Below are 12,167 nucleotides of genomic sequence, written 5' to 3'. Positions count from 1 at the left end.
GTAGGGAAATAGAGAGAAGAATTACAAAGTACAGTAAATGAAATGAAATGAAATATACTTTATTGTCCCTGGTAGGGACATTTGGAGTAGACTCAAAACCAACATTCCAGCATCAACTGGTACACCTAAGAATATTAAAAATACTATGCATACAATAGACATACACATCCATATACACCATCACAGATATCAGATAAAAAAAAAACTGCTCCACTCACTGCTCCAGATTCAGCAACCTGATAGATACCGGCACAAACTAATTTTTGAATCTGTTCAATTTGCAGCGTGGGATCATGTACCTTCTCCCAGAGGGTAAAAGTTCATAGCTGGAATGTAAAACATGGGACGGATCACTTAAAATCCTTTTGACCTCTTTCAATGTACATTGTTCAAAAAGAGACTGAATACTGGGATAGTCTTTTTGTCCTTTCAATTTCATAGCAGTTCGTACAATACCTTGTATCCTTGTTTTGGATTTAACTTTAAGGTTTCCGTACCAGGTAGCCAAACCTTACCTAATGTAATAACACTTTCTAATACAGATTGATAAAAAAGCAAAATAATTTTACTATCAACACCATAAAACCACAGTCTACGTAAGAAATATAATCTTTGTGAAAGTCGTTCACAGACCCAATGAACATGCGTGTCCCATAAGAGATTTGTCACCTAGATACTTGTAAGATTGCACATGTGCAATTTCCTGATTGTGAACAAATACAGGCGTATGGTCTCCAATACCCTTAGGATCAAAATGATCTCCTCTGTTTTCTTTGTGTTCACTTTTAGGAAATTAGCGTCACACCAATCACCAACATGGACAACACTGTACCAACAGTGGAGTCATTCAGGTTCCTGGGCACCACAATCTCTCAGGACCTGAAGTGGGACACTCACATTATTGAGTCCATTGTTAAAAAGGCGCAGCAGAGGTTGTACTTCCTTCGACAGCTGAGGAAGTTCAACCTGCCATAGGAGCTGCTGATACAGTTCTACTCTGCAGTCATTGAATCCATCCTCTGCACTTCAATAGCTGTCTGGTTCAGCTCAGCTACCAAATCTGACCTCAGAAGACTACAGAGTATAGTCCGGACTGCTGAGCGAATCACTGGTGCAACCCTCCCTACTCTCCAAGAACTGTACTCATCCAGAGTGAGCAAAAGGGCTGGCAAAATCACTCTGGACTCCTCACATCCAGCACACTCCCTCTTTGAACTGTTGCCATCTGGTCGACGCTACAGAGCACTGCGCACCAGAACAGCCAGGCACAGGAACAGTTTCTTCCCTCAGACAATCCATCTTATGAACACTTGACAATAAACGTGGAACACACAACACTATTATACATTTACTTATTTAACACACATACTTTTTTACATTTCAAATTTGCACATATCATACCTGTACATACATAATTGTCTATATTATATATTGTGTTTTTGCTATTTTGTACATTATCTATTTTTCATATTTGTATATTATTCTTTTTATTATCTGTGTCCTGTCTTGTCACTGTCATTCTGTTGCACTGTGGAGCTTCTGTCACTAAAACAAATTCCTTGTATGTGTAAACATACCTGACAATAAAGCTCATTCTGATTCTGATTCTGATTCTAAATGAAGTAATCTCAGAACAGTAAATAGAAGAAGAGTCTTGCTTTTTCAATTAACTTAGAACATAGCTGTATCATCAGAATACTTCAGAATGTAGTTCTGTGGGTGCCTGTTAGAGCATTCATTAGTGTACAATGTAAAAAGAACTGGTGAGCTGACACAGCCCTGTGGAACACCAGTACTACAGTATTTCACTTGAGACAGTCTATCGTTTACTTTGACTCTCTGAGTTCTATCTGTTAAAGGGATCATATGATGCGATTTCAATTTTTCCTTTCTCTTTGAAGTGTTACAAGTTCTTGGTGCATAAAGAAGATCTGTAAAGTTGCAAAGACTAAAGACTCAAATCCAAAGAGATATTCTTTATAAAAGTTAAGAGTGAACCACGCCTACCTAAAACGGCTCGTTTTAACACGCCCCCATGACTACGTCATGATGTGGGAAGATTTGCATAACGCCACCCAAATGTTCACGCAAAGAAAGAAGGTGTAACTCGCTGTAGTATTGTTGTTGCCGCCAACGCCATGTCGTGAAGGCGCTGTGTGTTTCATTGTGAAAGCAAAACTACTTTGTTTGGCCTTCCACAGAGCACACCTCGCTTTTCAGACCGATGAGCTTTGTAAAAATCAACGCGTTTCAGACATAGAGGAGAAACAATAATGCACAGTATGTGGAAAATAATGTGTTTTTTTAACCTTAAACAGCATAAACACATTTCATTACACCAAATACACAAAATAATGTTCGTTTTAGCAACATCATATGACCCCTTTAAAAAGGAATAGTACCACTGTATGATTGCAGGATTCACGCCTAATTGGTTTAATTTTTTAATTAAAACATGTGGTTGGATAGTGTTAAATGCTGAACTAAAATCAATAAAAAGCAGTCGAGCATAAGTATCTGAATCCTCCAGGTGATTTAGAACCAAATGCATCAAAGTATTGATAGCGTCACCCATTCCTCTACCTTTCCTATAAGTGAAATGAAGTGGATCTAGTTGGTTATTAACATCTGCTCTTTTTTAATCTGATATCTGTGATGGTGTATATGGATGTGTATGTCTATTGTATGCATAGTATTTTTAATATTCTTAGGTGTACCAGGTGATGTTGGAATGTTGGTTTTGAGTCTACGCCAAATTTCCCTACCAGGGACAATAAAGTATATTTCATTTAAATAACCAGAGGCTATGGCTAGTACTATGAAGTATGCCCGAACCATGCTTACCAGTACTCCAATAGTATTTTGTCTAGCCCCCCCATAGTTAATTCAACTGCATAACAACTTAATTAAAGTCAAGCAGTTAATCAGAGATCTAGATTCTTGTCTGATGTGCCTCATGCAATACAAACCACTGTGTTCATAATTAAGACATACATTAAAATAATATGGTAAGACACACCAGTTTGCAATGCAGCAAAGCGAGCTGTTTTGTACAGCTAAAAATAGCTGGAAGCGGATGAGACCGGAAGCCTTGCACATAAAATTTACAAAGAATAAGGTGGATATGTTGATGTGAAGTGCTACTTTTTTTTTTTTTTGTCTTGTTCTGTTGTCCTCTGTATCATCTTGTTCTGTCGTTTATGAAAGTCTGTTTCCAAAAATTATGGTGTACTGTTTGTGCCACTGTTGACTGCTTTGTATAATACATCTGTCTTCTGTTATTGCTGAACTTGTGTTGTCCCCGCTGTCATGCGTTAAGCTCAGTTTTATGATTTATTAAGGCTGGAATGCACAACTTTTGTACAGATTTTTGCTCCAGTTTGCAGTCTGGAGGAGTCTGCTTTAGTTGCTAGTAGTCAGAGCCAGTCTACCGATCAGCACTAACCTTCACTTCCCATAATGAGACCACACCACACTACATTCTCCCTTTTGTACCTTTATTTTGTCACTATTCATTCCCCTATCTACTGTATATTCCTCACTATACCTTTAATATTATATTAATGCTGAACATGTGAGTGTGCAGCAGTCTGCAGTGGTGTACAGATGTGTCAGCATTTTCTGCTCTCACACTTACCATATGGGTTTTAACTTTCACTTCACTTTCATCTCCCTCAAACTATAATGTACAGTACACGTATACATTTTGAACCCAAAAAGAATTTGGACTTGTCAGAATGCCATTATATTGGAACAAAATATCAAACAAAGTGTATACAGTTGTTGGACTATGCTATGCTTACCCAAGGACTTACCTTGTGTATTCCTCATTGTGCTCCAAGTTACTCCATTGTCCTATTCTCCAGCATCTCCTCATCTCTGCATTCCTCATCTGTGTTCCTGAGTATTCCTTGTTTTCTCCTTGTATCTGTCATCAACCGGCAAGATAAGACTGCCTGCTAATTTTGAGTTCAAGTTATCATCACCATTGTTCACTCTGCTGATTCAGTACTCACCTGTTTTTTCTGAATTCACTCATTCCCACGTATAGAATGAGCAAAGCATTATAATGCATTATAGGGATAGGACACTTTATGAGGAAGCATAGTAATTATCATTATGGAAACAGACGAGATAATACATGGGTTTAGAAATAAAAAAATAGATATTTTACATGGAAGAGGATAAGCTATAGATTTAACCTCAGTATTTGAAAGGAAAGGATGTGTATGGGATGCTACAAGAGGTAGCGATCATTATATTATCCCCTGCAAAATTGGTATGCTAAAACTATAAAAGATACAGTTCCTAGATGGAAGCTTAAAAAGGCAAATTGGTAAGCATTGAGTTCCTTAGTAAGGTAAGATGAACAGAATCAGAATTGGAGCTGGCAGAGGATATAGAAGAATTTTATATAAAAAGTAGATGCAGTTATAAGAATAAAGGAATAATGTACATAGGTGATACTGACATCAGTGAAATGTGGTGTACAATAAGGAAAATGGGAGGAATTTAGAAAAACAATCTGAAAAAATAATGAAAAGCTGTGTTTGATATTGAAAAAGTAGAATGTTGGCAGAAGTGTTTGTCAGAGAACAAAATGATGACATGTCAGAAGATATAATAACAGAGAGCAGGTACAGAGAGCAGAGGAACACAAAATAAGATTTTACTTCTTATTAAAAGAGCTTATGGAGGAGTTAATTTAATTAAAAAGAGCTGTAGGAGGAGTTAAGCATAGTCAAAGACATTATGTTACATAATGATTCAAAATACATTAGATAGGTCATCAAATCATTTTATGTTTGTTCAACAAGGTATGGAATGCAGGTAAACTTCCTTCACCATGGAAACCTGGAATTAATGTGCCAGTTGGAAAAAAAATGCAAGTAATTATAGCTGCTCATTATTAACTGCTAATGTCAACTTATGTAATTATCATTTATAGGCTGAATCATGTAATAGAATGAAAAGAGTAGGGTAATTCAGTGTTCAATCTGTGGTACTGTTCTGTTCAAACTTGGTGTCTTTGTGATGAGGCGTGATGGAAAACTGGTCACAAGAAATGATGGCACTTCCGTGCAAAGGTGGTTTTATTTACAGTGTCCGTACTGATTCACAGTCTATTTACAGTCCACCAAAGTGCACAAAATATGTATAAGTGATATCCGTAAAAAAGACAAAAATAAGGAAAAAGGGGAAAATGGAGGAAATATTTTACAAAAATATTTACAACACAGCGCTTTGCTGTTAAAACCTTCTACAAAAAGCCTCCGACTACAACCCCACACTGAACAGATATACCGGTTTGGCTTTTAAATCAAATGCCCCACCCCACATGGGCTCTAAGATATATTTCCAAGTGTGAGTATTAACACGATGCACTTAGATAAATAACAATAAACACAAGAACCATATAATCTTCAGTATTACAACAGATATACTTAACCATGAATATTCATCATATTATACAATATGTGTTTTATTCATTATCATTCCTGTTAACTTGGGTTCTTGTATTCCCAACTCACCCCCAAAACAAGCAACATTTAAGATGGTCCAGTTACCGGAGCGATCGCACAGGCGCAACACGGGAATTCAATGACTTCTGGCTTTCTAGCCCATTACCGGAGTTTGCCACAACACAGCGCTTTGCTGTTAAAACCTTCTACAAAAAGGTAGTACACACAAGACACTTGCAATGTTTGCCTCCAACTACAACCCCACACTGAACAGATATACCGGTTTGGCTTTTAAATCAAATGCCCCACCCCACATGGGCTCTAAGATATATTTCCAAGTGTGAGTATTAACACGATGCACTTAGATAAATAACAATAAACACAAGAACCATATAATCTTCAGTATTACAACAGATATACTTAACCATGAATATTCATCATATTATACGATATGTGTTTTATTCATTATCATTCCTGTTAACTTGGGTTCTTGTATTCCCAACTCACCCCCAAAACAAGCAACATTTAAGATGGTCCAGTTACCGGAGCGATCGCACAGGCGCAACACGGGAATTCAATGACTTCTGGCTTTCTAGCCCATTACCGGAGTTTGCCATTTGCTTCCGGTAACCTGGACTGCGACACCACACAAACAGACAATGAACAACGATACGTAATATGTGCAGATAAGTTCAATAAATGCTTACATGTAACCTTATCTGATGTCTGTGTGTGTTTATTGTGGGATATTGAAGTAGGATGCGGTAATCGGGTGGATATGTGTGTGTTATGTATGCAACTGTAACATTAACTTAGCCCTCGTGTGCACCCAAGGGTAGGAAACAGCAGAAAATTGGGGATAGTGGATCGTGTGTGGATAAAATGTAGTGCTGTTGCGATCGTGACAGAGCCCTCTGTCACATTACCTCCTTCCTCTCCTAGATTGCCGAACTCGGCAATTCCCAGGTCAGTGCCTGATCTTAAAATGGTAAGGCTGCAGTGATAGGTACCATCTTGTTATTCTGGCATTTCGATCCTTCATTGAGTTTATCCAGGTCAGAGCTCTATGGTCTGTCTCGAGATCAAACTCTCTTCCCAGCAAGTAATATCGGAGACTTTCTAATGCCCACTTGATGGCAAGACCTTCTTTCTCAATATTTGAGTATCGGGTCTCTCGAGGCAGCAGCTTACAGCTCAGGTAGAGGATTGGTTTTTCCTGGCCTTTCTCTCCTTGGGCTAATATGGCTCCTAGTCCATTGGCCGAAGCATCCACTTGAACTAGGAATCTCTGAGAGAAATCTATACTTCGAAGCATGTCACGGTTACATAGGCTCTCCTTTAGCCTTTGAAATGCCCGCTCAGCTTCCTCCATCCAGGGCACGGGATTCCGTACCATCTTTGTGGTGAGGTTGGTCAGGGCACTGCAACACTAGAGAACTCTGGTATGAACCTTCGGTACCATCTGGCCAGCCCAAGGAAGGCCCGTACCTCTTTCTTTGTTTGAGGTCTTGGACAGTTTCGCACCGCCTCCACCTTGTCAACCTGTGGTCGGACTTCACCATTGCCCAGCAGAAATCCTAGATATTGCACTTCTTGTTTTGCCCACTCACACTTCATCACGTTTAAGGTCAAGCCTGCATCACCAATCTTCTGCAAGATCCTGCTCAGGTGTCGTAGATGCTCTTCCCAGCTACCTCTGTAAATGACCACATCATCAAGATATGCTGCACAGCAGTCCTCTGCCCCTTGTAGAACCTGATCCATCAGCCGATGGAATGTTGCTGGAGCTCCGTGTAACCCGAACGGCATGGTCGTAAAATAGAACAGTCCTAAGGGTGTTCTAAAAGAGGTATATTCTCTGGATTGTTGAGCTAAGGGTACCTGTCAGTATCCTTTGCATAAATCTAGAGTGGTGATATATTTGGCTTGACCAATCCGTTCTACCAGCTCATCAATCCGAGGCATTGGGTACGCATCGAACCTTGAGACAGCGTTGAGCTTTCGGAAATCGAGGCAGAACCTCAGCGACCCATCCTTGGGTCCATGGGCTGGTTGATGGCTCAATTACCCCCATATCTTTCATGCAGCAAATTAGCTCAAAAGGGAAATGTATATAAATAATTACAATTAATTATGATTAATTACAATTATTTATATCAGCTGCCAGTAGTAATTGTAGCAGAATTAAATTGCCATCAACCAATCTGTTCGTCTAGTGAACATTCAGTGTAAGTTTATATCAACTCTAGGAAAGAAATATTTCCGTGGCTACAGAAAATACTTTCCTACAGTATTAATGCATTAGAGCATGTAGTAAGGTGATCTATCATAGCACACACACAAAACAGTATACAATTCAAAAGATAATATACAAGAACATTAATGGTATACACAATGTCCTGAGGAGATTTGTATTCATTCACAGAAAGGTTTTCCTATGAATTATTTAGAGAAGAGTCCATTTTGCTGTGCATTATGTGTCTTTCCTATGGAAAATGTAATGAGAGGGAGAACTCTCAACATGCCATTAGGTCATAAAGTTTATCTGGTCTAGCAAAGGTGTCGTGGTTGCCATGGTAACCAGGGTCCTGGACCTCGTTCACAGACATCTTGGCACCCAGTATGTTTATTGGGTGAGGGGTCTGTGAATGTTTGTTAATCTAATGAATAATTTATTTGTTAAATCAAATGAAAAATGGTGTGTCTGATTGGTCCAGACGCTACATTCATTAGCTGAATCTCCCTCCTCAGTGGCTCGATCAGCCATTTGAAGGGCTGTTGTCGAATGGGAGTTGGGTCATTCAGCTGGATGGTGTGTTCAAACAAGTTGGTTCTTCCTGGCTCTGTCCTGAAGAGATTCGGGTGCTTGTCGACTATCTGTAGAAGCTGCTCCCTCTGTTCCTCTTTCAGGGTGTTCCAGGGTTATCTTTGCCGGGGATCTCTGTACAGACACGTCTTCCATTTCCTCCTCACCCTCCTCTCCGTCTGTGACTCCTTTGCAGGCAAACAGTACTGTGTCTTTGTCTGCTGTCGTCTCTCGCCACTCTTTCAGGAGGTTGACGTGGTACACTTGGCTGGACTTCCCCTTCTCTGGGTGCGATACCTGGTAAGTGACTGGTCCCACACGTCTCAAGATCTCGTAGGGCCCTTGCCACTTTACTAACAGCTTGTTCGTCGATGATGGCAGTAACAGCAGCACTTTTCGTCCCGGTTGGTATTCTCGGTGTCGTGCATACTGGTCATACCAGCGTTTCTGTGCTTTCTGAGCCACCTCCAAGTTCTCGATGGCTTGTTCTCAGTACTTCCCAAGCGGTCTCTCATCTGCAGCACGTATCGAAGAATACCTTGTTCACCAGCTGTGGATGTCATCTGGGTTTCCCAGCTCTTCCTCAGCAGATCTAGTGGACCCTGTACAGACCATCCGTACAGCAATTCAAAAGGTGAAAACCCTGTTGATGCTTGCAGCACCTCCCTGTAGGCGAACAGCACAAGCGGCAGCCACTTGTCCCAGTCTTTTCCCGTGTCATTGACGAACTTCCTCAGCATGCTCTTGAGGGTTTGGTTGAACCGTGAGCGTTCACCAATGTTAACTCTAAAACTTTGATTGGAGAAATAAGATTTAAACCATTCAAGAGCACTTCCTTTTATGCCTACTCAGTGTTCCAAGCGAGCAAGCAGGATAGCGTGGTCCACAGTGTCAAAAGCAGCGCTCAAGTCTAGGAGCACAAGCACAGCATGATCCCCAGCGTCACCAGTTAATATAATATCATTTAAAACTTTCAGAAGTGCAGTCTCAGTCGGGTGGTGTTTTCTAAAACCTGATTGAAAGACCTCAAAGATCTTATTTTCATCTAAAAAAATTTGTAGCTGTTGCAGGACTACTTTTTCTAAGATCTTTGTAATAAAAGACAGATTTGAAATGGGTCTATAATTGGCTAAAACAGAAGGATCTAAGTTCGGCCTCTTAAGCAAGGGATAGACTGTAGCATGTTTTAACACATCCGGCACAGTACTAGTCTCAAAACATCGATGTATCATGGTCACAAGATAGGGACCCACTGCATCAAAAACTTGTTTCAGGAAATATGGTGGAATAGAATCAATGGAGGAGCCAGACGGCTTTAACTGATACACTATTTCTTGAAGATGTATAAAAGAAATAGGTTCAAACTGGCTGAACTCAACAGAACAAACAGAAAAAACAGAAGGATCAAAAGTAGGTGGAGATGTCCCCAACCTGATATCACTGATCTTATTAATAAAAAATCTAAGAAAGTCATCACACATAGTTTTTGACACATCTGGGTACTCACAAACAGTTGGATTTACAACAGCGTTAAAAATAGTAAAAAGAGTTTTAGGTCTGTGGTAATTCTTGATCTGATATCTGATCAAATGCACATTATTATTCTTTAGTTTGGGTTAAACAAATCAATTTTGCTTGGTTGGAACAGCAGCTATGCTAATTACGTCTCTATATGTTTCTCTGTTTCTGCTGGGATTGACATCCCGTGGTAACTAGGACTTACACAAGCTTCAGTCTGGATCCAGAACACCTGAGAAGAGATGATGCCAACCCCTCAGAGGACCTCAGATGATGCCAACCATGAAACAACATACAGAACTACCACATTTTGCTATAAGTTTGATTGCATCATATAATAATGTCAATGTCAATTTTATTTATATAGCACTATTAAACACAACCGTGGGTTGACCAATGTGCTGCACAATAAAAACATTTCAATAAGACAATACAAAATAATTACTAAAAGAAACAGTACAGTAGAAAGTTCTCATTGATAAAACGCCAAGTCAAAAAGGTAGGTTTTCAACATGGATTTAAAAACAGATATTGAAGGTGCAGATCTAATACAGTGGGGCAGAGCATTCCACAATCTAGGGGCAGCAACTGAGAAAGCGCGGTCACCCCTGCATTTAAGCTTCGACTTTGGGATGCATAATAATCTCTGGTTGGACGACCGGAGAGACAAGAGGGGCTGATGTTCAGTCAATAAATCAGATAAATAAGCAGGGGCCAAACCATTTAATGATTTAAACACTAAGAGAAGAATTTTAAAATTAACTCGATAGCGCACAGGCAACCAGTGCAGAGAACGTAAAACTGGTGTAATATGATCCCGTTTTTTGGTACTCGTTAAAAGCCTTGCAGCTGCATTTTGAACTATCTGCAAGCGGGATAGGGCTGACTGACCAATCCCAAAATACAGCGAGTTGCAGTAGTCTAATCTAGATGTAATAAAAGCATGAATTACTTTTTCAAAATTTTTACTAGACAAAATAGGTTTTACTTTCGCTAGAAGTCGAAGCTGAAAAAAGCAGGACTTGACCACCGTATTTATCTGTTTATCAAATTTTAAACCATCATCAAAAATAACACCCAGATTTTTTACCCAAGGCTTCACGGAAGAGGTTAAATCGCCAAGATTTACTTTCGGTGTACTACGAGAATCCGACGGACCAAACACAATTATTTCAGTTTTACTCTCATTGAAATTAAGAAAATTTAAAGACAACCAGGCTTACAGGCAAGACAGGCAAGACATAAGTGCTTCCAGACCATTTGAACTCTGTTTTAAGGGCAGATAGATTTGAGTGTCATCTGCATAGCAATGGAAAGACAGACCATGCTTCCTAAAAATAGAACCCAATGGGAGCATGTACAACGAAAAAAGAATAGGAGCCAAAATGGATCCCTGGGGAACACCACATGACAAAGAAGCTACCTCAGATGAGCGTTCACCAATGTTAACTCTAAAACTTCGATTGGCGAAATAAGATTTAAACCATTCAAGAGCACTTCCTTTACTCAGTGCTCAGTGTTCCAAGCGAGCAAGCAGGATAGCGTGGTCCACAGTGTCAAAAGCAGCGCTCAGAGCACAAGCCACAAGCACAGCATGATCCCCAGCGTCACCAGTTAATATAATATCATTTAAAACTTTCAGAAGTGCAGTCTCAGTCGGGTGGTGTTTTCTAAAACCTGATTGAAAGACCTCAAAGATCTTATTTTCATCTAAAAAAATTTGTAGCTGTTGCAGGACTACTTTTTCTAAGATCTTTGTAATAAAAGACAGATTTGAAGTGGGTCTATAATTGGCTAAAACAGAAGGATCTAAGTTCGGCCTCTTAAGCAAGGGATAGACTGTAGCATGTTTTAACACATCCGGCACAGTACTAGTCTCAAAACATCGATGTACTCTGGTCACAAGATAGGGACCCACTGCATCAAAAACTTGTTTCAGGAAATATGGTGGAATAGAATCAATGGAGGAGCCAGACAGCTTTAACTGATACACTATTTCTTGAAGATGTATAAAAGAAATAGGTTAAAACTGGCTGAACTCAACAGAACAAACAGAAAAAACAGAAGGATCAAAAGTAGGTGGAGATGTCCCCAACCTGATATCACTGATCTTATTAATAAAAAATCTAAGAAAGTCATCACACATAGTTTTTGACACATCTGGGTACTCACAAACAGTTGGATTTACAACAGCGTTAAAAATAGTAAAAAGAGTTTTAGGTCTGTGGTAATTCTTGTCAATAATTGCCGTGAAATACCTGGATTTCGCTGCTCTGACTGCCTTCTGAAATTTGAATAATGAATCTCTTAAAATTTCAAAGGAAATTTGGAGCCGATCCTTTTTCCACTTACGCTCCGCTCTCCTACAGATCTGCCTCAGA

The sequence above is a fragment of the Sinocyclocheilus anshuiensis genome, unplaced genomic scaffold (assembly GCF_001515605.1).
Source record: "Sinocyclocheilus anshuiensis isolate Anshui unplaced genomic scaffold, SAMN03320099.WGS_v1.1 scaffold979, whole genome shotgun sequence".
NCBI lineage: Eukaryota > Metazoa > Chordata > Actinopteri > Cypriniformes > Cyprinidae > Sinocyclocheilus > Sinocyclocheilus anshuiensis.
This window is presented reverse-complemented; position numbering follows the sequence as displayed.